Source organism: Schistocerca americana, chromosome 5 (assembly GCF_021461395.2).
Source record: "Schistocerca americana isolate TAMUIC-IGC-003095 chromosome 5, iqSchAmer2.1, whole genome shotgun sequence".
NCBI lineage: Eukaryota > Metazoa > Arthropoda > Insecta > Orthoptera > Acrididae > Schistocerca > Schistocerca americana.
In genome coordinates this window covers 124941997-124966746 of record NC_060123.1, presented here as the reverse complement: position 1 = coordinate 124966746, position 24750 = coordinate 124941997, and the positions used below count along the sequence as shown (strand labels likewise).

The 24750-nt window shown below is 50.0% G+C and overlaps 38 non-coding genes across 38 annotated transcripts; all 38 read left to right on the top strand.

The window, feature by feature from the left end:
- The first annotated feature begins 47 nt into the window (after window positions 1-47).
- Trnan-guu lies at window positions 48-121 on the top strand. Its single transcript has one exon. It is a non-coding gene; the product is annotated as a tRNA-Asn (tRNA).
- A 689-nt stretch (window positions 122-810) lies between these two features.
- Trnat-cgu lies at window positions 811-882 on the top strand. The gene has a single exon. It is a non-coding gene; the product is annotated as a tRNA-Thr (tRNA).
- A 333-nt stretch (window positions 883-1215) lies between these two features.
- On the top strand, window positions 1216-1289 carry Trnan-guu. Its single transcript has one exon. It is a non-coding gene; the product is annotated as a tRNA-Asn (tRNA).
- A 689-nt stretch (window positions 1290-1978) lies between these two features.
- Window positions 1979-2050, top strand: Trnat-cgu. The gene has a single exon. It is a non-coding gene; the product is annotated as a tRNA-Thr (tRNA).
- Window positions 2051-2383: 333 nt separating this feature from the next.
- Trnan-guu lies at window positions 2384-2457 on the top strand. Its single transcript has one exon. It is a non-coding gene; the product is annotated as a tRNA-Asn (tRNA).
- A 689-nt stretch (window positions 2458-3146) lies between these two features.
- On the top strand, window positions 3147-3218 carry Trnat-cgu. The gene has a single exon. It is a non-coding gene; the product is annotated as a tRNA-Thr (tRNA).
- A 333-nt stretch (window positions 3219-3551) lies between these two features.
- Trnan-guu lies at window positions 3552-3625 on the top strand. Its single transcript has one exon. It is a non-coding gene; the product is annotated as a tRNA-Asn (tRNA).
- A 689-nt stretch (window positions 3626-4314) lies between these two features.
- Trnat-cgu lies at window positions 4315-4386 on the top strand. The gene has a single exon. It is a non-coding gene; the product is annotated as a tRNA-Thr (tRNA).
- A 333-nt stretch (window positions 4387-4719) lies between these two features.
- On the top strand, window positions 4720-4793 carry Trnan-guu. The gene has a single exon. It is a non-coding gene; the product is annotated as a tRNA-Asn (tRNA).
- A 689-nt stretch (window positions 4794-5482) lies between these two features.
- Trnat-cgu lies at window positions 5483-5554 on the top strand. The gene has a single exon. It is a non-coding gene; the product is annotated as a tRNA-Thr (tRNA).
- A 333-nt stretch (window positions 5555-5887) lies between these two features.
- On the top strand, window positions 5888-5961 carry Trnan-guu. Its single transcript has one exon. It is a non-coding gene; the product is annotated as a tRNA-Asn (tRNA).
- Window positions 5962-6650: 689 nt separating this feature from the next.
- On the top strand, window positions 6651-6722 carry Trnat-cgu. The gene has a single exon. It is a non-coding gene; the product is annotated as a tRNA-Thr (tRNA).
- A 333-nt stretch (window positions 6723-7055) lies between these two features.
- Window positions 7056-7129, top strand: Trnan-guu. Its single transcript has one exon. It is a non-coding gene; the product is annotated as a tRNA-Asn (tRNA).
- A 689-nt stretch (window positions 7130-7818) lies between these two features.
- Window positions 7819-7890, top strand: Trnat-cgu. The gene has a single exon. It is a non-coding gene; the product is annotated as a tRNA-Thr (tRNA).
- A 333-nt stretch (window positions 7891-8223) lies between these two features.
- On the top strand, window positions 8224-8297 carry Trnan-guu. The gene has a single exon. It is a non-coding gene; the product is annotated as a tRNA-Asn (tRNA).
- Window positions 8298-8986: 689 nt separating this feature from the next.
- Trnat-cgu lies at window positions 8987-9058 on the top strand. Its single transcript has one exon. It is a non-coding gene; the product is annotated as a tRNA-Thr (tRNA).
- A 333-nt stretch (window positions 9059-9391) lies between these two features.
- Trnan-guu lies at window positions 9392-9465 on the top strand. Its single transcript has one exon. It is a non-coding gene; the product is annotated as a tRNA-Asn (tRNA).
- A 689-nt stretch (window positions 9466-10154) lies between these two features.
- On the top strand, window positions 10155-10226 carry Trnat-cgu. Its single transcript has one exon. It is a non-coding gene; the product is annotated as a tRNA-Thr (tRNA).
- A 333-nt stretch (window positions 10227-10559) lies between these two features.
- On the top strand, window positions 10560-10633 carry Trnan-guu. Its single transcript has one exon. It is a non-coding gene; the product is annotated as a tRNA-Asn (tRNA).
- A 689-nt stretch (window positions 10634-11322) lies between these two features.
- Trnat-cgu lies at window positions 11323-11394 on the top strand. The gene has a single exon. It is a non-coding gene; the product is annotated as a tRNA-Thr (tRNA).
- Window positions 11395-11727: 333 nt separating this feature from the next.
- On the top strand, window positions 11728-11801 carry Trnan-guu. The gene has a single exon. It is a non-coding gene; the product is annotated as a tRNA-Asn (tRNA).
- Window positions 11802-12490: 689 nt separating this feature from the next.
- Window positions 12491-12562, top strand: Trnat-cgu. Its single transcript has one exon. It is a non-coding gene; the product is annotated as a tRNA-Thr (tRNA).
- A 333-nt stretch (window positions 12563-12895) lies between these two features.
- Trnan-guu lies at window positions 12896-12969 on the top strand. The gene has a single exon. It is a non-coding gene; the product is annotated as a tRNA-Asn (tRNA).
- Window positions 12970-13658: 689 nt separating this feature from the next.
- Window positions 13659-13730, top strand: Trnat-cgu. The gene has a single exon. It is a non-coding gene; the product is annotated as a tRNA-Thr (tRNA).
- A 333-nt stretch (window positions 13731-14063) lies between these two features.
- Trnan-guu lies at window positions 14064-14137 on the top strand. Its single transcript has one exon. It is a non-coding gene; the product is annotated as a tRNA-Asn (tRNA).
- A 689-nt stretch (window positions 14138-14826) lies between these two features.
- On the top strand, window positions 14827-14898 carry Trnat-cgu. Its single transcript has one exon. It is a non-coding gene; the product is annotated as a tRNA-Thr (tRNA).
- A 333-nt stretch (window positions 14899-15231) lies between these two features.
- On the top strand, window positions 15232-15305 carry Trnan-guu. Its single transcript has one exon. It is a non-coding gene; the product is annotated as a tRNA-Asn (tRNA).
- Window positions 15306-15994: 689 nt separating this feature from the next.
- Window positions 15995-16066, top strand: Trnat-cgu. Its single transcript has one exon. It is a non-coding gene; the product is annotated as a tRNA-Thr (tRNA).
- Window positions 16067-16399: 333 nt separating this feature from the next.
- On the top strand, window positions 16400-16473 carry Trnan-guu. The gene has a single exon. It is a non-coding gene; the product is annotated as a tRNA-Asn (tRNA).
- A 689-nt stretch (window positions 16474-17162) lies between these two features.
- On the top strand, window positions 17163-17234 carry Trnat-cgu. Its single transcript has one exon. It is a non-coding gene; the product is annotated as a tRNA-Thr (tRNA).
- Window positions 17235-17567: 333 nt separating this feature from the next.
- Trnan-guu lies at window positions 17568-17641 on the top strand. The gene has a single exon. It is a non-coding gene; the product is annotated as a tRNA-Asn (tRNA).
- Window positions 17642-18330: 689 nt separating this feature from the next.
- Trnat-cgu lies at window positions 18331-18402 on the top strand. Its single transcript has one exon. It is a non-coding gene; the product is annotated as a tRNA-Thr (tRNA).
- Window positions 18403-18735: 333 nt separating this feature from the next.
- Trnan-guu lies at window positions 18736-18809 on the top strand. Its single transcript has one exon. It is a non-coding gene; the product is annotated as a tRNA-Asn (tRNA).
- A 689-nt stretch (window positions 18810-19498) lies between these two features.
- Window positions 19499-19570, top strand: Trnat-cgu. Its single transcript has one exon. It is a non-coding gene; the product is annotated as a tRNA-Thr (tRNA).
- A 333-nt stretch (window positions 19571-19903) lies between these two features.
- On the top strand, window positions 19904-19977 carry Trnan-guu. The gene has a single exon. It is a non-coding gene; the product is annotated as a tRNA-Asn (tRNA).
- Window positions 19978-20666: 689 nt separating this feature from the next.
- Window positions 20667-20738, top strand: Trnat-cgu. The gene has a single exon. It is a non-coding gene; the product is annotated as a tRNA-Thr (tRNA).
- Window positions 20739-21071: 333 nt separating this feature from the next.
- Trnan-guu lies at window positions 21072-21145 on the top strand. Its single transcript has one exon. It is a non-coding gene; the product is annotated as a tRNA-Asn (tRNA).
- Window positions 21146-21834: 689 nt separating this feature from the next.
- Trnat-cgu lies at window positions 21835-21906 on the top strand. The gene has a single exon. It is a non-coding gene; the product is annotated as a tRNA-Thr (tRNA).
- Window positions 21907-24750: the final 2844 nt, after the last annotated feature.

Here is a 24750-nt window from a genome sequence, read left to right as displayed (position 1 = left end):
TATACGAATTGCGTTGATATACAGAGCACAAGGGAGCCAAAGTCAAGGCCTCCGTGGCGCACTCGGCTAGCGCGTTCGGCTGTTAACCGAAAGGTTGGTGGTTCGAGCCCACCCGGGTGCGAAATCGTTTTAACCGGCACCGAGGTGAGGACATACGTCAACTTTGTTAGAGATACACAGCTAGTGTGACAATTTGGCTGCGTTTGAGTGATGCCACAGAGCCTTATACATATTCAGCCAAGTGACACTGTAGGTAAAAACATGGCCCTACACAGACGTTCTGCTGTTTTCCTTTTTATTCGTCATGTGTGACACTGCAGTAGAGGGACGCCCGCTACAAAAGACGTATTCTTTACATTCAATTTCAGCATATACGTCGCGAGTGCCATATGACAGGGCCTGTCTCTCGATGTCGATTTGTATTTGGTGTGTCTTAAGTGTCGGTCTGCAGTAGGCCGCTGTTGGCCGAGCGACGTGCAGTCGCCTTACATGAAGCCCCATGGGCAACGCCAGTGCCACTGTGGACAACAGCGCACTGTAGCCAGAGAGAGGAGCCGAAAGGCGCATTTCGCAGTCGAGCCACGCTATCCCACAAGCTGTGCACTAGGTCAGGATTGTGCAGACCGCAAACTTTTGGTGGGCCGACGCTCGTCGTCGATCGTAAGGGCGAAACATTCAAGAGATTTGGAAAACGGCAATGTGGACACCCCCAGCAGCAGCTGTGTGCCAAATCCGATATCTGGTCGAGGGCTGCAAGATTCAGTATGATGAAGTAACAATTTGGGGATAGCTCACAAACGCTAAGCTGCCGCCTTCTTAGCTCAGTGGTAGAGCACTGGTCTCGTAAACCAGGGGTCGTGAGTTCGAACCTCACAGAAGGCATTCATTTTTTAAACCTTCCTGCAAGGAGCGGAGCTATCTCGAGCAGCATCTAACACATGGCAGTACACTGAATGAAAGGGATGTTCTACAACCTATGACAAGTATTCTACTGGTCTCAGAGGTTTTCTGAATGCATAGGCAGAACATTGGTTTGTATGCATTTTGTAGTATAATGTCATGCTTGGCGATGTCATTCGTTTACGAGCCTCGCTACAGTGTGCATGCACGTTATCCATGTGAAGAGGCGTAAGCAAATGCTACCATTCTGCGAGATTCCTGCAGAAGGTATACGAATTGCGTTGATATACAGAGCACAAGGGAGCCAAAGTCAAGGCCTCCGTGGCGCACTCGGCTAGCGCGTTCGGCTGTTAACCGAAAGGTTGGTGGTTCGAGCCCACCCGGGTGCGAAATCGTTTTAACCGGCACCGAGGTGAGGACATACGTCAACTTTGTTAGAGATACACAGCTAGTGTGACAATTTGGCTGCGTTTGAGTGATGCCACAGAGCCTTATACACATTCAGCCAAGTGACACTGTAGGTAAAAACATGGCCCTACACAGACGTTCTGCTGTTTTCCTTTTTATTCGTCATGTGTGACACTGCAGTAGAGGGACGCCCGCTACAAAAGACGTATTCTTTACATTCAATTTCAGCATATACGTCGCGAGTGCCATATGACAGGGCCTGTCTCTCGATGTCGATTTGTATTTGGTGTGTCTTAAGTGTCGGTCTGCAGTAGGCCGCTGTTGGCCGAGCGACGTGCAGTCGCCTTACATGAAGCCCCATGGGCAACGCCAGTGCCACTGTGGACAACAGCGCACTGTAGCCAGAGAGAGGAGCCGAAAGGCGCATTTCGCAGTCGAGCCACGCTATCCCACAAGCTGTGCACTAGGTCAGGATTGTGCAGACCGCAAACTTTTGGTGGGCCGACGCTCGTCGTCGATCGTAAGGGCGAAACATTCAAGAGATTTGGAAAACGGCAATGTGGACACCCCCAGCAGCAGCTGTGTGCCAAATCCGATATCTGGTCGAGGGCTGCAAGATTCAGTATGATGAAGTAACAATTTGGGGATAGCTCACAAACGCTAAGCTGCCGCCTTCTTAGCTCAGTGGTAGAGCACTGGTCTCGTAAACCAGGGGTCGTGAGTTCGAACCTCACAGAAGGCATTCATTTTTTAAACCTTCCTGCAAGGAGCGGAGCTATCTCGAGCAGCATCTAACACATGGCAGTACACTGAATGAAAGGGATGTTCTACAACCTATGACAAGTATTCTACTGGCCTCAGAGGTTTTCTGAATGCATAGGCAGAACATTGGTTTGTATGCATTTTGTAGTATAATGTCATGCTTGGCGATGTCATTCGTTTACGAGCCTCGCTACAGTGTGCATGCACGTTATCCATGTGAAGAGGCGTAAGCAAATGCTACCATTCTGCGAGATTCCTGCAGAAGGTATACGAATTGCGTTGATATACAGAGCACAAGGGAGCCAAAGTCAAGGCCTCCGTGGCGCACTCGGCTAGCGCGTTCGGCTGTTAACCGAAAGGTTGGTGGTTCGAGCCCACCCGGCTGCGAAATCGTTTTAACCGGCACCGAGGTGAGGACATACGTCAACTTTGTTAGAGATACACAGCTAGTGTGACAATTTGGCTGCGTTTGAGTGATGCCACAGAGCCTTATACACATTCAGCCAAGTGACACTGTAGGTAAAAACATGGCCCTACACAGACGTTCTGCTGTTTTCCTTTTTATTCGTCATGTGTGACACTGCAGTAGAGGGACGCCCGCTACAAAAGACGTATTCTTTACATTCAATTTCAGCATATACGTCGCGAGTGCCATATGACAGGGCCTGTCTCTCGATGTCGATTTGTATTTGGTGTGTCTTAAGTGTCGGTCTGCAGTAGGCCGCTGTTGGCCGAGCGACGTGCAGTCGCCTTACATGAAGCCCCATGGGCAACGCCAGTGCCACTGTGGACAACAGCGCACTGTAGCCAGAGAGAGGAGCCGAAAGGCGCATTTCGCAGTCGAGCCACGCTATCCCACAAGCTGTGCACTAGGTCAGGATTGTGCAGACCGCAAACTTTTGGTGGGCCGACGCTCGTCGTCGATCGTAAGGGCGAAACATTCAAGAGATTTGGAAAACGGCAATGTGGACACCCCCAGCAGCAGCTGTGTGCCAAATCCGATATCTGGTCGAGGGCTGCAAGATTCAGTATGATGAAGTAACAATTTGGGGATAGCTCACAAACGCTAAGCTGCCGCCTTCTTAGCTCAGTGGTAGAGCACTGGTCTCGTAAACCAGGGGTCGTGAGTTCGAACCTCACAGAAGGCATTCATTTTTTAAACCTTCCTGCAAGGAGCGGAGCTATCTCGAGCAGCATCTAACACATGGCAGTACACTGAATGAAAGGGATGTTCTACAACCTATGACAAGTATTCTACTGGTCTCAGAGGTTTTCTGAATGCATAGGCAGAACATTGGTTTGTATGCATTTTGTAGTATAATGTCATGCTTGGCGATGTCATTCGTTTACGAGCCTCGCTACAGTGTGCATGCACGTTATCCATGTGAAGAGGCGTAAGCAAATGCTACCATTCTGCGAGATTCCTGCAGAAGGTATACGAATTGCGTTGATATACAGAGCACAAGGGAGCCAAAGTCAAGGCCTCCGTGGCGCACTCGGCTAGCGCGTTCGGCTGTTAACCGAAAGGTTGGTGGTTCGAGCCCACCCGGGTGCGAAATCGTTTTAACCGGCACCGAGGTGAGGACATACGTCAACTTTGTTAGAGATACACAGCTAGTGTGACAATTTGGCTGCGTTTGAGTGATGCCACAGAGCCTTATACACATTCAGCCAAGTGACACTGTAGGTAAAAACATGGCCCTACACAGACGTTCTGCTGTTTTCCTTTTTATTCGTCATGTGTGACACTGCAGTAGAGGGACGCCCGCTACAAAAGACGTATTCTTTACATTCAATTTCAGCATATACGTCGCGAGTGCCATATGACAGGGCCTGTCTCTCGATGTCGATTTGTATTTGGTGTGTCTTAAGTGTCGGTCTGCAGTAGGCCGCTGTTGGCCGAGCGACGTGCAGTCGCCTTACATGAAGCCCCATGGGCAACGCCAGTGCCACTGTGGACAACAGCGCACTGTAGCCAGAGAGAGGAGCCGAAAGGCGCATTTCGCAGTCGAGCCACGCTATCCCACAAGCTGTGCACTAGGTCAGGATTGTGCAGACCGCAAACTTTTGGTGGGCCGACGCTCGTCGTCGATCGTAAGGGCGAAACATTCAAGAGATTTGGAAAACGGCAATGTGGACACCCCCAGCAGCAGCTGTGTGCCAAATCCGATATCTGGTCGAGGGCTGCAAGATTCAGTATGATGAAGTAACAATTTGGGGATAGCTCACAAACGCTAAGCTGCCGCCTTCTTAGCTCAGTGGTAGAGCACTGGTCTCGTAAACCAGGGGTCGTGAGTTCGAACCTCACAGAAGGCATTCATTTTTTAAACCTTCCTGCAAGGAGCGGAGCTATCTCGAGCAGCATCTAACACATGGCAGTACACTGAATGAAAGGGATGTTCTACAACCTATGACAAGTATTCTACTGGTCTCAGAGGTTTTCTGAATGCATAGGCAGAACATTGGTTTGTATGCATTTTGTAGTATAATGTCATGCTTGGCGATGTCATTCGTTTACGAGCCTCGCTACAGTGTGCATGCACGTTATCCATGTGAAGAGGCGTAAGCAAATGCTACCATTCTGCGAGATTCCTGCAGAAGGTATACGAATTGCGTTGATATACAGAGCACAAGGGAGCCAAAGTCAAGGCCTCCGTGGCGCACTCGGCTAGCGCGTTCGGCTGTTAACCGAAAGGTTGGTGGTTCGAGCCCACCCGGGTGCGAAATCGTTTTAACCGGCACCGAGGTGAGGACATACGTCAACTTTGTTAGAGATACACAGCTAGTGTGACAATTTGGCTGCGTTTGAGTGATGCCACAGAGCCTTATACACATTCAGCCAAGTGACACTGTAGGTAAAAACATGGCCCTACACAGACGTTCTGCTGTTTTCCTTTTTATTCGTCATGTGTGACACTGCAGTAGAGGGACGCCCGCTACAAAAGACGTATTCTTTACATTCAATTTCAGCATATACGTCGCGAGTGCCATATGACAGGGCCTGTCTCTCGATGTCGATTTGTATTTGGTGTGTCTTAAGTGTCGGTCTGCAGTAGGCCGCTGTTGGCCGAGCGACGTGCAGTCGCCTTACATGAAGCCCCATGGGCAACGCCAGTGCCACTGTGGACAACAGCGCACTGTAGCCAGAGAGAGGAGCCGAAAGGCGCATTTCGCAGTCGAGCCACGCTATCCCACAAGCTGTGCACTAGGTCAGGATTGTGCAGACCGCAAACTTTTGGTGGGCCGACGCTCGTCGTCGATCGTAAGGGCGAAACATTCAAGAGATTTGGAAAACGGCAATGTGGACACCCCCAGCAGCAGCTGTGTGCCAAATCCGATATCTGGTCGAGGGCTGCAAGATTCAGTATGATGAAGTAACAATTTGGGGATAGCTCACAAACGCTAAGCTGCCGCCTTCTTAGCTCAGTGGTAGAGCACTGGTCTCGTAAACCAGGGGTCGTGAGTTCGAACCTCACAGAAGGCATTCATTTTTTAAACCTTCCTGCAAGGAGCGGAGCTATCTCGAGCAGCATCTAACACATGGCAGTACACTGAATGAAAGGGATGTTCTACAACCTATGACAAGTATTCTACTGGTCTCAGAGGTTTTCTGAATGCATAGGCAGAACATTGGTTTGTATGCATTTTGTAGTATAATGTCATGCTTGGCGATGTCATTCGTTTACGAGCCTCGCTACAGTGTGCATGCACGTTATCCATGTGAAGAGGCGTAAGCAAATGCTACCATTCTGCGAGATTCCTGCAGAAGGTATACGAATTGCGTTGATATACAGAGCACAAGGGAGCCAAAGTCAAGGCCTCCGTGGCGCACTCGGCTAGCGCGTTCGGCTGTTAACCGAAAGGTTGGTGGTTCGAGCCCACCCGGGTGCGAAATCGTTTTAACCGGCACCGAGGTGAGGACATACGTCAACTTTGTTAGAGATACACAGCTAGTGTGACAATTTGGCTGCGTTTGAGTGATGCCACAGAGCCTTATACACATTCAGCCAAGTGACACTGTAGGTAAAAACATGGCCCTACACAGACGTTCTGCTGTTTTCCTTTTTATTCGTCATGTGTGACACTGCAGTAGAGGGACGCCCGCTACAAAAGACGTATTCTTTACATTCAATTTCAGCATATACGTCGCGAGTGCCATATGACAGGGCCTGTCTCTCGATGTCGATTTGTATTTGGTGTGTCTTAAGTGTCGGTCTGCAGTAGGCCGCTGTTGGCCGAGCGACGTGCAGTCGCCTTACATGAAGCCCCATGGGCAACGCCAGTGCCACTGTGGACAACAGCGCACTGTAGCCAGAGAGAGGAGCCGAAAGGCGCATTTCGCAGTCGAGCCACGCTATCCCACAAGCTGTGCACTAGGTCAGGATTGTGCAGACCGCAAACTTTTGGTGGGCCGACGCTCGTCGTCGATCGTAAGGGCGAAACATTCAAGAGATTTGGAAAACGGCAATGTGGACACCCCCAGCAGCAGCTGTGTGCCAAATCCGATATCTGGTCGAGGGCTGCAAGATTCAGTATGATGAAGTAACAATTTGGGGATAGCTCACAAACGCTAAGCTGCCGCCTTCTTAGCTCAGTGGTAGAGCACTGGTCTCGTAAACCAGGGGTCGTGAGTTCGAACCTCACAGAAGGCATTCATTTTTTAAACCTTCCTGCAAGGAGCGGAGCTATCTCGAGCAGCATCTAACACATGGCAGTACACTGAATGAAAGGGATGTTCTACAACCTATGACAAGTATTCTACTGGTCTCAGAGGTTTTCTGAATGCATAGGCAGAACATTGGTTTGTATGCATTTTGTAGTATAATGTCATGCTTGGCGATGTCATTCGTTTACGAGCCTCGCTACAGTGTGCATGCACGTTATCCATGTGAAGAGGCGTAAGCAAATGCTACCATTCTGCGAGATTCCTGCAGAAGGTATACGAATTGCGTTGATATACAGAGCACAAGGGAGCCAAAGTCAAGGCCTCCGTGGCGCACTCGGCTAGCGCGTTCGGCTGTTAACCGAAAGGTTGGTGGTTCGAGCCCACCCGGGTGCGAAATCGTTTTAACCGGCACCGAGGTGAGGACATACGTCAACTTTGTTAGAGATACACAGCTAGTGTGACAATTTGGCTGCGTTTGAGTGATGCCACAGAGCCTTATACACATTCAGCCAAGTGACACTGTAGGTAAAAACATGGCCCTACACAGACGTTCTGCTGTTTTCCTTTTTATTCGTCATGTGTGACACTGCAGTAGAGGGACGCCCGCTACAAAAGACGTATTCTTTACATTCAATTTCAGCATATACGTCGCGAGTGCCATATGACAGGGCCTGTCTCTCGATGTCGATTTGTATTTGGTGTGTCTTAAGTGTCGGTCTGCAGTAGGCCGCTGTTGGCCGAGCGACGTGCAGTCGCCTTACATGAAGCCCCATGGGCAACGCCAGTGCCACTGTGGACAACAGCGCACTGTAGCCAGAGAGAGGAGCCGAAAGGCGCATTTCGCAGTCGAGCCACGCTATCCCACAAGCTGTGCACTAGGTCAGGATTGTGCAGACCGCAAACTTTTGGTGGGCCGACGCTCGTCGTCGATCGTAAGGGCGAAACATTCAAGAGATTTGGAAAACGGCAATGTGGACACCCCCAGCAGCAGCTGTGTGCCAAATCCGATATCTGGTCGAGGGCTGCAAGATTCAGTATGATGAAGTAACAATTTGGGGATAGCTCACAAACGCTAAGCTGCCGCCTTCTTAGCTCAGTGGTAGAGCACTGGTCTCGTAAACCAGGGGTCGTGAGTTCGAACCTCACAGAAGGCATTCATTTTTTAAACCTTCCTGCAAGGAGCGGAGCTATCTCGAGCAGCATCTAACACATGGCAGTACACTGAATGAAAGGGATGTTCTACAACCTATGACAAGTATTCTACTGGTCTCAGAGGTTTTCTGAATGCATAGGCAGAACATTGGTTTGTATGCATTTTGTAGTATAATGTCATGCTTGGCGATGTCATTCGTTTACGAGCCTCGCTACAGTGTGCATGCACGTTATCCATGTGAAGAGGCGTAAGCAAATGCTACCATTCTGCGAGATTCCTGCAGAAGGTATACGAATTGCGTTGATATACAGAGCACAAGGGAGCCAAAGTCAAGGCCTCCGTGGCGCACTCGGCTAGCGCGTTCGGCTGTTAACCGAAAGGTTGGTGGTTCGAGCCCACCCGGGTGCGAAATCGTTTTAACCGGCACCGAGGTGAGGACATACGTCAACTTTGTTAGAGATACACAGCTAGTGTGACAATTTGGCTGCGTTTGAGTGATGCCACAGAGCCTTATACACATTCAGCCAAGTGACACTGTAGGTAAAAACATGGCCCTACACAGACGTTCTGCTGTTTTCCTTTTTATTCGTCATGTGTGACACTGCAGTAGAGGGACGCCCGCTACAAAAGACGTATTCTTTACATTCAATTTCAGCATATACGTCGCGAGTGCCATATGACAGGGCCTGTCTCTCGATGTCGATTTGTATTTGGTGTGTCTTAAGTGTCGGTCTGCAGTAGGCCGCTGTTGGCCGAGCGACGTGCAGTCGCCTTACATGAAGCCCCATGGGCAACGCCAGTGCCACTGTGGACAACAGCGCACTGTAGCCAGAGAGAGGAGCCGAAAGGCGCATTTCGCAGTCGAGCCACGCTATCCCACAAGCTGTGCACTAGGTCAGGATTGTGCAGACCGCAAACTTTTGGTGGGCCGACGCTCGTCGTCGATCGTAAGGGCGAAACATTCAAGAGATTTGGAAAACGGCAATGTGGACACCCCCAGCAGCAGCTGTGTGCCAAATCCGATATCTGGTCGAGGGCTGCAAGATTCAGTATGATGAAGTAACAATTTGGGGATAGCTCACAAACGCTAAGCTGCCGCCTTCTTAGCTCAGTGGTAGAGCACTGGTCTCGTAAACCAGGGGTCGTGAGTTCGAACCTCACAGAAGGCATTCATTTTTTAAACCTTCCTGCAAGGAGCGGAGCTATCTCGAGCAGCATCTAACACATGGCAGTACACTGAATGAAAGGGATGTTCTACAACCTATGACAAGTATTCTACTGGTCTCAGAGGTTTTCTGAATGCATAGGCAGAACATTGGTTTGTATGCATTTTGTAGTATAATGTCATGCTTGGCGATGTCATTCGTTTACGAGCCTCGCTACAGTGTGCATGCACGTTATCCATGTGAAGAGGCGTAAGCAAATGCTACCATTCTGCGAGATTCCTGCAGAAGGTATACGAATTGCGTTGATATACAGAGCACAAGGGAGCCAAAGTCAAGGCCTCCGTGGCGCACTCGGCTAGCGCGTTCGGCTGTTAACCGAAAGGTTGGTGGTTCGAGCCCACCCGGGTGCGAAATCGTTTTAACCGGCACCGAGGTGAGGACATACGTCAACTTTGTTAGAGATACACAGCTAGTGTGACAATTTGGCTGCGTTTGAGTGATGCCACAGAGCCTTATACACATTCAGCCAAGTGACACTGTAGGTAAAAACATGGCCCTACACAGACGTTCTGCTGTTTTCCTTTTTATTCGTCATGTGTGACACTGCAGTAGAGGGACGCCCGCTACAAAAGACGTATTCTTTACATTCAATTTCAGCATATACGTCGCGAGTGCCATATGACAGGGCCTGTCTCTCGATGTCGATTTGTATTTGGTGTGTCTTAAGTGTCGGTCTGCAGTAGGCCGCTGTTGGCCGAGCGACGTGCAGTCGCCTTACATGAAGCCCCATGGGCAACGCCAGTGCCACTGTGGACAACAGCGCACTGTAGCCAGAGAGAGGAGCCGAAAGGCGCATTTCGCAGTCGAGCCACGCTATCCCACAAGCTGTGCACTAGGTCAGGATTGTGCAGACCGCAAACTTTTGGTGGGCCGACGCTCGTCGTCGATCGTAAGGGCGAAACATTCAAGAGATTTGGAAAACGGCAATGTGGACACCCCCAGCAGCAGCTGTGTGCCAAATCCGATATCTGGTCGAGGGCTGCAAGATTCAGTATGATGAAGTAACAATTTGGGGATAGCTCACAAACGCTAAGCTGCCGCCTTCTTAGCTCAGTGGTAGAGCACTGGTCTCGTAAACCAGGGGTCGTGAGTTCGAACCTCACAGAAGGCATTCATTTTTTAAACCTTCCTGCAAGGAGCGGAGCTATCTCGAGCAGCATCTAACACATGGCAGTACACTGAATGAAAGGGATGTTCTACAACCTATGACAAGTATTCTACTGGTCTCAGAGGTTTTCTGAATGCATAGGCAGAACATTGGTTTGTATGCATTTTGTAGTATAATGTCATGCTTGGCGATGTCATTCGTTTACGAGCCTCGCTACAGTGTGCATGCACGTTATCCATGTGAAGAGGCGTAAGCAAATGCTACCATTCTGCGAGATTCCTGCAGAAGGTATACGAATTGCGTTGATATACAGAGCACAAGGGAGCCAAAGTCAAGGCCTCCGTGGCGCACTCGGCTAGCGCGTTCGGCTGTTAACCGAAAGGTTGGTGGTTCGAGCCCACCCGGGTGCGAAATCGTTTTAACCGGCACCGAGGTGAGGACATACGTCAACTTTGTTAGAGATACACAGCTAGTGTGACAATTTGGCTGCGTTTGAGTGATGCCACAGAGCCTTATACACATTCAGCCAAGTGACACTGTAGGTAAAAACATGGCCCTACACAGACGTTCTGCTGTTTTCCTTTTTATTCGTCATGTGTGACACTGCAGTAGAGGGACGCCCGCTACAAAAGACGTATTCTTTACATTCAATTTCAGCATATACGTCGCGAGTGCCATATGACAGGGCCTGTCTCTCGATGTCGATTTGTATTTGGTGTGTCTTAAGTGTCGGTCTGCAGTAGGCCGCTGTTGGCCGAGCGACGTGCAGTCGCCTTACATGAAGCCCCATGGGCAACGCCAGTGCCACTGTGGACAACAGCGCACTGTAGCCAGAGAGAGGAGCCGAAAGGCGCATTTCGCAGTCGAGCCACGCTATCCCACAAGCTGTGCACTAGGTCAGGATTGTGCAGACCGCAAACTTTTGGTGGGCCGACGCTCGTCGTCGATCGTAAGGGCGAAACATTCAAGAGATTTGGAAAACGGCAATGTGGACACCCCCAGCAGCAGCTGTGTGCCAAATCCGATATCTGGTCGAGGGCTGCAAGATTCAGTATGATGAAGTAACAATTTGGGGATAGCTCACAAACGCTAAGCTGCCGCCTTCTTAGCTCAGTGGTAGAGCACTGGTCTCGTAAACCAGGGGTCGTGAGTTCGAACCTCACAGAAGGCATTCATTTTTTAAACCTTCCTGCAAGGAGCGGAGCTATCTCGAGCAGCATCTAACACATGGCAGTACACTGAATGAAAGGGATGTTCTACAACCTATGACAAGTATTCTACTGGTCTCAGAGGTTTTCTGAATGCATAGGCAGAACATTGGTTTGTATGCATTTTGTAGTATAATGTCATGCTTGGCGATGTCATTCGTTTACGAGCCTCGCTACAGTGTGCATGCACGTTATCCATGTGAAGAGGCGTAAGCAAATGCTACCATTCTGCGAGATTCCTGCAGAAGGTATACGAATTGCGTTGATATACAGAGCACAAGGGAGCCAAAGTCAAGGCCTCCGTGGCGCACTCGGCTAGCGCGTTCGGCTGTTAACCGAAAGGTTGGTGGTTCGAGCCCACCCGGGTGCGAAATCGTTTTAACCGGCACCGAGGTGAGGACATACGTCAACTTTGTTAGAGATACACAGCTAGTGTGACAATTTGGCTGCGTTTGAGTGATGCCACAGAGCCTTATACACATTCAGCCAAGTGACACTGTAGGTAAAAACATGGCCCTACACAGACGTTCTGCTGTTTTCCTTTTTATTCGTCATGTGTGACACTGCAGTAGAGGGACGCCCGCTACAAAAGACGTATTCTTTACATTCAATTTCAGCATATACGTCGCGAGTGCCATATGACAGGGCCTGTCTCTCGATGTCGATTTGTATTTGGTGTGTCTTAAGTGTCGGTCTGCAGTAGGCCGCTGTTGGCCGAGCGACGTGCAGTCGCCTTACATGAAGCCCCATGGGCAACGCCAGTGCCACTGTGGACAACAGCGCACTGTAGCCAGAGAGAGGAGCCGAAAGGCGCATTTCGCAGTCGAGCCACGCTATCCCACAAGCTGTGCACTAGGTCAGGATTGTGCAGACCGCAAACTTTTGGTGGGCCGACGCTCGTCGTCGATCGTAAGGGCGAAACATTCAAGAGATTTGGAAAACGGCAATGTGGACACCCCCAGCAGCAGCTGTGTGCCAAATCCGATATCTGGTCGAGGGCTGCAAGATTCAGTATGATGAAGTAACAATTTGGGGATAGCTCACAAACGCTAAGCTGCCGCCTTCTTAGCTCAGTGGTAGAGCACTGGTCTCGTAAACCAGGGGTCGTGAGTTCGAACCTCACAGAAGGCATTCATTTTTTAAACCTTCCTGCAAGGAGCGGAGCTATCTCGAGCAGCATCTAACACATGGCAGTACACTGAATGAAAGGGATGTTCTACAACCTATGACAAGTATTCTACTGGCCTCAGAGGTTTTCTGAATGCATAGGCAGAACATTGGTTTGTATGCATTTTGTAGTATAATGTCATGCTTGGCGATGTCATTCGTTTACGAGCCTCGCTACAGTGTGCATGCACGTTATCCATGTGAAGAGGCGTAAGCAAATGCTACCATTCTGCGAGATTCCTGCAGAAGGTATACGAATTGCGTTGATATACAGAGCACAAGGGAGCCAAAGTCAAGGCCTCCGTGGCGCACTCGGCTAGCGCGTTCGGCTGTTAACCGAAAGGTTGGTGGTTCGAGCCCACCCGGCTGCGAAATCGTTTTAACCGGCACCGAGGTGAGGACATACGTCAACTTTGTTAGAGATACACAGCTAGTGTGACAATTTGGCTGCGTTTGAGTGATGCCACAGAGCCTTATACATATTCAGCCAAGTGACACTGTAGGTAAAAACATGGCCCTACACAGACGTTCTGCTGTTTTCCTTTTTATTCGTCATGTGTGACACTGCAGTAGAGGGACGCCCGCTACAAAAGACGTATTCTTTACATTCAATTTCAGCATATACGTCGCGAGTGCCATATGACAGGGCCTGTCTCTCGATGTCGATTTGTATTTGGTGTGTCTTAAGTGTCGGTCTGCAGTAGGCCGCTGTTGGCCGAGCGACGTGCAGTCGCCTTACATGAAGCCCCATGGGCAACGCCAGTGCCACTGTGGACAACAGCGCACTGTAGCCAGAGAGAGGAGCCGAAAGGCGCATTTCGCAGTCGAGCCACGCTATCCCACAAGCTGTGCACTAGGTCAGGATTGTGCAGACCGCAAACTTTTGGTGGGCCGACGCTCGTCGTCGATCGTAAGGGCGAAACATTCAAGAGATTTGGAAAACGGCAATGTGGACACCCCCAGCAGCAGCTGTGTGCCAAATCCGATATCTGGTCGAGGGCTGCAAGATTCAGTATGATGAAGTAACAATTTGGGGATAGCTCACAAACGCTAAGCTGCCGCCTTCTTAGCTCAGTGGTAGAGCACTGGTCTCGTAAACCAGGGGTCGTGAGTTCGAACCTCACAGAAGGCATTCATTTTTTAAACCTTCCTGCAAGGAGCGGAGCTATCTCGAGCAGCATCTAACACATGGCAGTACACTGAATGAAAGGGATGTTCTACAACCTATGACAAGTATTCTACTGGTCTCAGAGGTTTTCTGAATGCATAGGCAGAACATTGGTTTGTATGCATTTTGTAGTATAATGTCATGCTTGGCGATGTCATTCGTTTACGAGCCTCGCTACAGTGTGCATGCACGTTATCCATGTGAAGAGGCGTAAGCAAATGCTACCATTCTGCGAGATTCCTGCAGAAGGTATACGAATTGCGTTGATATACAGAGCACAAGGGAGCCAAAGTCAAGGCCTCCGTGGCGCACTCGGCTAGCGCGTTCGGCTGTTAACCGAAAGGTTGGTGGTTCGAGCCCACCCGGGTGCGAAATCGTTTTAACCGGCACCGAGGTGAGGACATACGTCAACTTTGTTAGAGATACACAGCTAGTGTGACAATTTGGCTGCGTTTGAGTGATGCCACAGAGCCTTATACACATTCAGCCAAGTGACACTGTAGGTAAAAACATGGCCCTACACAGACGTTCTGCTGTTTTCCTTTTTATTCGTCATGTGTGACACTGCAGTAGAGGGACGCCCGCTACAAAAGACGTATTCTTTACATTCAATTTCAGCATATACGTCGCGAGTGCCATATGACAGGGCCTGTCTCTCGATGTCGATTTGTATTTGGTGTGTCTTAAGTGTCGGTCTGCAGTAGGCCGCTGTTGGCCGAGCGACGTGCAGTCGCCTTACATGAAGCCCCATGGGCAACGCCAGTGCCACTGTGGACAACAGCGCACTGTAGCCAGAGAGAGGAGCCGAAAGGCGCATTTCGCAGTCGAGCCACGCTATCCCACAAGCTGTGCACTAGGTCAGGATTGTGCAGACCGCAAACTTTTGGTGGGCCGACGCTCGTCGTCGATCGTAAGGGCGAAACATTCAAGAGATTTGGAAAACGGCAATGTGGACACCCCCAGCAGCAGCTGTGTGCCAAATCCGATATCTGGTCGAGGGCTGCAAGATTCAGTATGATGAAGTAACAATTTGGGGATAGCTCACAAACGCTAAGCTGCCGCCTTCTTAGCTCAGTGGTAGAGCACTGGTCTCGTAAACCAGGGGTCGTGAGTTCGAACCTCACAGAAGGCATTCATTTTTTAAACCTTCCTGCAAGGAGCGGAGCTATCTCGAGCAGCATCTAACACATGGCAGTACACTGAATGAAAGGGATGTTCTACAACCTATGACAAGTATTCTACTGGTCTCAGAGGTTTTCTGAATGCATAGGCAGAACATTGGTTTGTATGCATTTTGTAGTATAATGTCATGCTTGGCGATGTCATTCGTTTACGAGCCTCGCTACAGTGTGCATGCACGTTATCCATGTGAAGAGGCGTAAGCAAATGCTACCATTCTGCGAGATTCCTGCAGAAGGTATACGAATTGCGTTGATATACAGAGCACAAGGGAGCCAAAGTCAAGGCCTCCGTGGCGCACTCGGCTAGCGCGTTCGGCTGTTAACCGAAAGGTTGGTGGTTCGAGCCCACCCGGGTGCGAAATCGTTTTAACCGGCACCGAGGTGAGGACATACGTCAACTTTGTTAGAGATACACAGCTAGTGTGACAATTTGGCTGCGTTTGAGTGATGCCACAGAGCCTTATACACATTCAGCCAAGTGACACTGTAGGTAAAAACATGGCCCTACACAGACGTTCTGCTGTTTTCCTTTTTATTCGTCATGTGTGACACTGCAGTAGAGGGACGCCCGCTACAAAAGACGTATTCTTTACATTCAATTTCAGCATATACGTCGCGAGTGCCATATGACAGGGCCTGTCTCTCGATGTCGATTTGTATTTGGTGTGTCTTAAGTGTCGGTCTGCAGTAGGCCGCTGTTGGCCGAGCGACGTGCAGTCGCCTTACATGAAGCCCCATGGGCAACGCCAGTGCCACTGTGGACAACAGCGCACTGTAGCCAGAGAGAGGAGCCGAAAGGCGCATTTCGCAGTCGAGCCACGCTATCCCACAAGCTGTGCACTAGGTCAGGATTGTGCAGACCGCAAACTTTTGGTGGGCCGACGCTCGTCGTCGATCGTAAGGGCGAAACATTCAAGAGATTTGGAAAACGGCAATGTGGACACCCCCAGCAGCAGCTGTGTGCCAAATCCGATATCTGGTCGAGGGCTGCAAGATTCAGTATGATGAAGTAACAATTTGGGGATAGCTCACAAACGCTAAGCTGCCGCCTTCTTAGCTCAGTGGTAGAGCACTGGTCTCGTAAACCAGGGGTCGTGAGTTCGAACCTCACAGAAGGCATTCATTTTTTAAACCTTCCTGCAAGGAGCGGAGCTATCTCGAGCAGCATCTAACACATGGCAGTACACTGAATGAAAGGGATGTTCTACAACCTATGACAAGTATTCTACTGGTCTCAGAGGTTTTCTGAATGCATAGGCAGAACATTGGTTTGTATGCATTTTGTAGTATAATGTCATGCTTGGCGATGTCATTCGTTTACGAGCCTCGCTACAGTGTGCATGCACGTTATCCATGTGAAGAGGCGTAAGCAAATGCTACCATTCTGCGAGATTCCTGCAGAAGGTATACGAATTGCGTTGATATACAGAGCACAAGGGAGCCAAAGTCAAGGCCTCCGTGGCGCACTCGGCTAGCGCGTTCGGCTGTTAACCGAAAGGTTGGTGGTTCGAGCCCACCCGGGTGCGAAATCGTTTTAACCGGCACCGAGGTGAGGACATACGTCAACTTTGTTAGAGATACACAGCTAGTGTGACAATTTGGCTGCGTTTGAGTGATGCCACAGAGCCTTATACACATTCAGCCAAGTGACACTGTAGGTAAAAACATGGCCCTACACAGACGTTCTGCTGTTTTCCTTTTTATTCGTCATGTGTGACACTGCAGTAGAGGGACGCCCGCTACAAAAGACGTATTCTTTACATTCAATTTCAGCATATACGTCGCGAGTGCCATATGACAGGGCCTGTCTCTCGATGTCGATTTGTATTTGGTGTGTCTTAAGTGTCGGTCTGCAGTAGGCCGCTGTTGGCCGAGCGACGTGCAGTCGCCTTACATGAAGCCCCATGGGCAACGCCAGTGCCACTGTGGACAACAGCGCACTGTAGCCAGAGAGAGGAGCCGAAAGGCGCATTTCGCAGTCGAGCCACGCTATCCCACAAGCTGTGCACTAGGTCAGGATTGTGCAGACCGCAAACTTTTGGTGGGCCGACGCTCGTCGTCGATCGTAAGGGCGAAACATTCAAGAGATTTGGAAAACGGCAATGTGGACACCCCCAGCAGCAGCTGTGTGCCAAATCCGATATCTGGTCGAGGGCTGCAAGATTCAGTATGATGAAGTAACAATTTGGGGATAGCTCACAAACGCTAAGCTGCCGCCTTCTTAGCTCAGTGGTAGAGCACTGGTCTCGTAAACCAGGGGTCGTGAGTTCGAACCTCACAGAAGGCATTCATTTTTTAAACCTTCCTGCAAGGAGCGGAGCTATCTCGAGCAGCATCTAACACATGGCAGTACACTGAATGAAAGGGATGTTCTACAACCTATGACAAGTATTCTACTGGTCTCAGAGGTTTTCTGAATGCATAGGCAGAACATTGGTTTGTATGCATTTTGTAGTATAATGTCATGCTTGGCGATGTCATTCGTTTACGAGCCTCGCTACAGTGTGCATGCACGTTATCCATGTGAAGAGGCGTAAGCAAATGCTACCATTCTGCGAGATTCCTGCAGAAGGTATACGAATTGCGTTGATATACAGAGCACAAGGGAGCCAAAGTCAAGGCCTCCGTGGCGCACTCGGCTAGCGCGTTCGGCTGTTAACCGAAAGGTTGGTGGTTCGAGCCCACCCGGGTGCGAAATCGTTTTAACCGGCACCGAGGTGAGGACATACGTCAACTTTGTTAGAGATACACAGCTAGTGTGACAATTTGGCTGCGTTTGAGTGATGCCACAGAGCCTTATACACATTCAGCCAAGTGACACTGTAGGTAAAAACATGGCCCTACACAGACGTTCTGCTGTTTTCCTTTTTATTCGTCATGTGTGACACTGCAGTAGAGGGACGCCCGCTACAAAAGACGTATTCTTTACATTCAATTTCAGCATATACGTCGCGAGTGCCATATGACAGGGCCTGTCTCTCGATGTCGATTTGTATTTGGTGTGTCTTAAGTGTCGGTCTGCAGTAGGCCGCTGTTGGCCGAGCGACGTGCAGTCGCCTTACATGAAGCCCCATGGGCAACGCCAGTGCCACTGTGGACAACAGCGCACTGTAGCCAGAGAGAGGAGCCGAAAGGCGCATTTCGCAGTCGAGCCACGCTATCCCACAAGCTGTGCACTAGGTCAGGATTGTGCAGACCGCAAACTTTTGGTGGGCCGACGCTCGTCGTCGATCGTAAGGGCGAAACATTCAAGAGATTTGGAAAACGGCAATGTGGACACCCCCAGCAGCAGCTGTGTGCCAAATCCGATATCTGGTCGAGGGCTGCAAGATTCAGTATGATGAAGTAACAATTTGGGGATAGCTCACAAACGCTAAGCTGCCGCCTTCTTAGCTCAGTGGTAGAGCACTGGTCTCGTAAACCAGGGGTCGTGAGTTCGAACCTCACAGAAGGCATTCATTTTTTAAACCTTCCTGCAAGGAGCGGAGCTATCTCGAGCAGCATCTAACACATGGCAGTACACTGAATGAAAGGGATGTTCTACAACCTATGACAAGTATTCTACTGGTCTCAGAGGTTTTCTGAATGCATAGGCAGAACATTGGTTTGTATGCATTTTGTAGTATAATGTCATGCTTGGCGATGTCATTCGTTTACGAGCCTCGCTACAGTGTGCATGCACGTTATCCATGTGAAGAGGCGTAAGCAAATGCTACCATTCTGCGAGATTCCTGCAGAAGGTATACGAATTGCGTTGATATACAGAGCACAAGGGAGCCAAAGTCAAGGCCTCCGTGGCGCACTCGGCTAGCGCGTTCGGCTGTTAACCGAAAGGTTGGTGGTTCGAGCCCACCCGGGTGCGAAATCGTTTTAACCGGCACCGAGGTGAGGACATACGTCAACTTTGTTAGAGATACACAGCTAGTGTGACAATTTGGCTGCGTTTGAGTGATGCCACAGAGCCTTATACACATTCAGCCAAGTGACACTGTAGGTAAAAACATGGCCCTACACAGACGTTCTGCTGTTTTCCTTTTTATTCGTCATGTGTGACACTGCAGTAGAGGGACGCCCGCTACAAAAGACGTATTCTTTACATTCAATTTCAGCATATACGTCGCGAGTGCCATATGACAGGGCCTGTCTCTCGATGTCGATTTGTATTTGGTGTGTCTTAAGTGTCGGTCTGCAGTAGGCCGCTGTTGGCCGAGCGACGTGCAGTCGCCTTACATGAAGCCCCATGGGCAACGCCAGTGCCACTGTGGACAACAGCGCACTGTAGCCAGAGAGAGGAGCCGAAAGGCGCATTTCGCAGTCGAGCCACGCTATCCCACAAGCTGTGCACTAGGTCAGGATTGTGCAGACCGCAAACTTTTGGTGGGCCGACGCTCGTCGTCGATCGTAAGGGCGAAACATTCAAGAGATTTGGAAAACGGCAATGTGGACACCCCCAGCAGCAGCTGTGTGCCAAATCCGATATCTGGTCGAGGGCTGCAAGATTCAGTACGATGAAGTAACAATTTGGGGATAGCTCACAAACGCTAAGCTGCCGCCTTCTTAGCTCAGTGGTAGAGCACTGGTCTCGTAAACCAGGGGTCGTGAGTTCGAACCTCACAGAAGGCATTCATTTTTTAAACCTTCCTGCAAGGAGCGGAGCTATCTCGAGCAGCATCTAACACATGGCAGTACACTGAATGAAAGGGATGTTCTACAACCTATGACAAGTATTCTACTGGTCTCAGAGGTTTTCTGAATGCATAGGCAGAACATTGGTTTGTATGCATTTTGTAGTATAATGTCATGCTTGGCGATGTCATTCGTTTACGAGCCTCGCTACAGTGTGCATGCACGTTATCCATGTGAAGAGGCGTAAGCAAATGCTACCATTCTGCGAGATTCCTGCAGAAGGTATACGAATTGCGTTGATATACAGAGCACAAGGGAGCCAAAGTCAAGGCCTCCGTGGCGCACTCGGCTAGCGCGTTCGGCTGTTAACCGAAAGGTTGGTGGTTCGAGCCCACCCGGGTGCGAAATCGTTTTAACCGGCACCGAGGTGAGGACATACGTCAACTTTGTTAGAGATACACAGCTAGTGTGACAATTTGGCTGCGTTTGAGTGATGCCACAGAGCCTTATACACATTCAGCCAAGTGACACTGTAGGTAAAAACATGGCCCTACACAGACGTTCTGCTGTTTTCCTTTTTATTCGTCATGTGTGACACTGCAGTAGAGGGACGCCCGCTACAAAAGACGTATTCTTTACATTCAATTTCAGCATATACGTCGCGAGTGCCATATGACAGGGCCTGTCTCTCGATGTCGATTTGTATTTGGTGTGTCTTAAGTGTCGGTCTGCAGTAGGCCGCTGTTGGCCGAGCGACGTGCAGTCGCCTTACATGAAGCCCCATGGGCAACGCCAGTGCCACTGTGGACAACAGCGCACTGTAGCCAGAGAGAGGAGCCGAAAGGCGCATTTCGCAGTCGAGCCACGCTATCCCACAAGCTGTGCACTAGGTCAGGATTGTGCAGACCGCAAACTTTTGGTGGGCCGACGCTCGTCGTCGATCGTAAGGGCGAAACATTCAAGAGATTTGGAAAACGGCAATGTGGACACCCCCAGCAGCAGCTGTGTGCCAAATCCGATATCTGGTCGAGGGCTGCAAGATTCAGTATGATGAAGTAACAATTTGGGGATAGCTCACAAACGCTAAGCTGCCGCCTTCTTAGCTCAGTGGTAGAGCACTGGTCTCGTAAACCAGGGGTCGTGAGTTCGAACCTCACAGAAGGCATTCATTTTTTAAACCTTCCTGCAAGGAGCGGAGCTATCTCGAGCAGCATCTAACACATGGCAGTACACTGAATGAAAGGGATGTTCTACAACCTATGACAAGTATTCTACTGGTCTCAGAGGTTTTCTGAATGCATAGGCAGAACATTGGTTTGTATGCATTTTGTAGTATAATGTCATGCTTGGCGATGTCATTCGTTTACGAGCCTCGCTACAGTGTGCATGCACGTTATCCATGTGAAGAGGCGTAAGCAAATGCTACCATTCTGCGAGATTCCTGCAGAAGGTATACGAATTGCGTTGATATACAGAGCACAAGGGAGCCAAAGTCAAGGCCTCCGTGGCGCACTCGGCTAGCGCGTTCGGCTGTTAACCGAAAGGTTGGTGGTTCGAGCCCACCCGGGTGCGAAATCGTTTTAACCGGCACCGAGGTGAGGACATACGTCAACTTTGTTAGAGATACACAGCTAGTGTGACAATTTGGCTGCGTTTGAGTGATGCCACAGAGCCTTATACACATTCAGCCAAGTGACACTGTAGGTAAAAACATGGCCCTACACAGACGTTCTGCTGTTTTCCTTTTTATTCGTCATGTGTGACACTGCAGTAGAGGGACGCCCGCTACAAAAGACGTATTCTTTACATTCAATTTCAGCATATACGTCGCGAGTGCCATATGACAGGGCCTGTCTCTCGATGTCGATTTGTATTTGGTGTGTCTTAAGTGTCGGTCTGCAGTAGGCCGCTGTTGGCCGAGCGACGTGCAGTCGCCTTACATGAAGCCCCATGGGCAACGCCAGTGCCACTGTGGACAACAGCGCACTGTAGCCAGAGAGAGGAGCCGAAAGGCGCATTTCGCAGTCGAGCCACGCTATCCCACAAGCTGTGCACTAGGTCAGGATTGTGCAGACCGCAAACTTTTGGTGGGCCGACGCTCGTCGTCGATCGTAAGGGCGAAACATTCAAGAGATTTGGAAAACGGCAATGTGGACACCCCCAGCAGCAGCTGTGTGCCAAATCCGATATCTGGTCGAGGGCTGCAAGATTCAGTACGATGAAGTAACAATTTGGGGATAGCTCACAAACGCTAAGCTGCCGCCTTCTTAGCTCAGTGGTAGAGCACTGGTCTCGTAAACCAGGGGTCGTGAGTTCGAACCTCACAGAAGGCATTCATTTTTTAAACCTTCCTGCAAGGAGCGGAGCTATCTCGAGCAGCATCTAACACATGGCAGTACACTGAATGAAAGGGATGTTCTACAACCTATGACAAGTATTCTACTGGTCTCAGAGGTTTTCTGAATGCATAGGCAGAACATTGGTTTGTATGCATTTTGTAGTATAATGTCATGCTTGGCGATGTCATTCGTTTACGAGCCTCGCTACAGTGTGCATGCACGTTATCCATGTGAAGAGGCGTAAGCAAATGCTACCATTCTGCGAGATTCCTGCAGAAGGTATACGAATTGCGTTGATATACAGAGCACAAGGGAGCCAAAGTCAAGGCCTCCGTGGCGCAGTTCCGCCGCAGCAGCGGCCGTGTGCAGACGTGCCGGAGTGCTCGCTCCGCGCGTGTTTGGCGGCGCCTGCAGCTGGTTGGGCCTTGTAAGTACATCATGGCCTTTGCCATGGATGATCAGTTACGCCGTTACACGTTGCGTTTCCAATTCCCGTTCGGTTTTAGCCGACCACAGGTCCACGAATTAGTCGATTTCTTCTTCGACAGATTGAGTCTTACAGACGAGGAAGTTTTAGGATTTTCATACGATTTCCTGGCGAATGCTGTCTACGTGAAACTTGTTAGTGACGAGCCTTGTTTACGTGTAATGGACTTAACTAAGGGTACTGCCGAGTTCGTTAATTCTGATGGTGAAATTTGTAAAGTTGTCGTTACCCATGCTGGGTTAGGTCTGCGCACGGTCCGTGTGTTCAACCTACCATTTGAAATTGAACTTGCACGTATTCGGCAATGTCTGTCCCAGTATGGGAACGTATTGGACATTCACCAAGAGCAGTGGAGTGGACTTAAACACTTCAATGTGGATAATGGTGTCAGGGTAGCGCGAATTGACCTCTCGAAGCATATCCCGTCGAATGTCGTGATACAAGGCTTCCGGGCACTCGTTATGTACGAGGGGCAACCACGTACTTGTGTACTTTGTGGCTCTACGGACCATCTGAAGGCCGCGTGTCCCCGTGCTAAACCAGTGCGTCGTGTTTTGCGACAACGCGATGCCCTTGCAGCAGGGCAGGTTGGCAATAGGCCGACGTATGCCGAGAGCCTTGTCGGTCCGTCTGTCGTTAGCGCGCCACAGCTGCACGCGGCTGAGGTTGTGCCTGACGTGACCGCCGCCGATGTAAACACAGCTACGGCGAGCCGACTGCCCGTTGATTCTGACGTGGACAACTCTGCAATCGACGGGGCCGGAAATTCGCGCCCTTCTGATGCTGGCGTGGTCCGTGTGGAACTTCCGCCAGGATTGCCCAATCAACATCTGCACCCATCTGCGGAGAGTCTTCCACCTGAGGACTCTGGTAACCAGCCGCGAGTTTCCCATCCCCTTGAAGTGTCTTCTCCACTAAGCGCAGTTTCCGGCAACGAACAGTTTCCCGCGGGTGCTACTCTTACCGCTGCGAAACCCGACATCAACGAACACGTTGAGGACGTCCGTCCTCAGAAGAAAGGACGACAAAAGAAATCGGTCCGTAAGCAGAGTGACGAGGAAACTCGTACTCTTGAACAGAAACTGCAACGTACAATCAAGCAGTTCCGGACCGATGAATGTGAGAGAATCGTTACAGACGATGGAGTACAGGTCGTGCAGCATTCAGAGGAGACCGATGTGGTGATGCATGTCGACAGTTCTGGACCCGATGCTTTTATGGATACCACTCCCCCGCCGGGGTCGAGCAAGCAGCCGTCCTGGGCCGACGATACGCAATAACATAGTATTGCCCTTTCTTATGCGGGATTACAAAATTGCAACTGCTAATATAAATCGAATAACATCTGATGTCAAATTAAAATGTTTGACTGACTATATGTACGCCGCCGATATAGATATCGTTTTCTTACAAGAAGTCGTCACACCCAAGGTCGGGAATGTCACGGGCTATGAGGCCATCATCAATATCGGCGATGAGGCAGGGACTGCAATTTTGTACAAAGCGGGCATCACTTGCAGACCTCGAGCGATTTTAGAAACGGGTAGAGGGATTGTCGTACAATTCGAAGATTTGCTTTTGATCAACGTCTACGCCCCGACTGGATCTACAGGCCGAAGGGATAGGAGTGTTTTTTATCGCGATGAAATTGTACCGTTATTATCCTGTGGTTGTTCGAGGATTTTATTGGGCGGCGATTTTAATTGTGTTGTACGCAGAGAAGACCAGTGTCCGAATTTTAATTTTTGTTTGGAGTTGCGAGATTTAATTGATGGGCTGGACTTACAAGATACCTGGTGCTCACTTCGCCCGCAGGTCGCCGGATATACTTATGTTACCGCTGCCTCCGCTAGTCGTCTGGATAGGTTTTATGTATCTAAAGACATTTTAAGCGCTGCCAGGGATTGTGAAATATGGCCTGTTAATTTTAGCGACCACTGTGCGTATCACATCACGCTTCGGCATGTCTCGCAGAAAACCTTTTTGGGTCGAGGCGTCTGGCAACTGAACGTCGCCCTGTTGAACGACGGCGACCTGAAGAAGGATCTTATTGCAACGTGGCAATGGTGCCTCCAGCGACGGCAACGATATAGGGAGCGTGTTCATTGGTGGACGGAGTTAGTGAAGCCGCACATAAAGAAATGTATTTGTCAGTTTGCCAGGGCTAAGGCGTACTGGAAGAAACAGACGTTGGAGTTTTATTTTACCGCTCTCCGACAGTTGTATAACGATTCCTCTGCACTGCCTGGCAATCTCCTACGCATTAAACGTACCAAAGCCAAAATCACCGCTTTGGTTCGTGAGTCTCTGGCAGGAGCCCAAGTCCGGGCACGCTCTTCCGATGACACCTT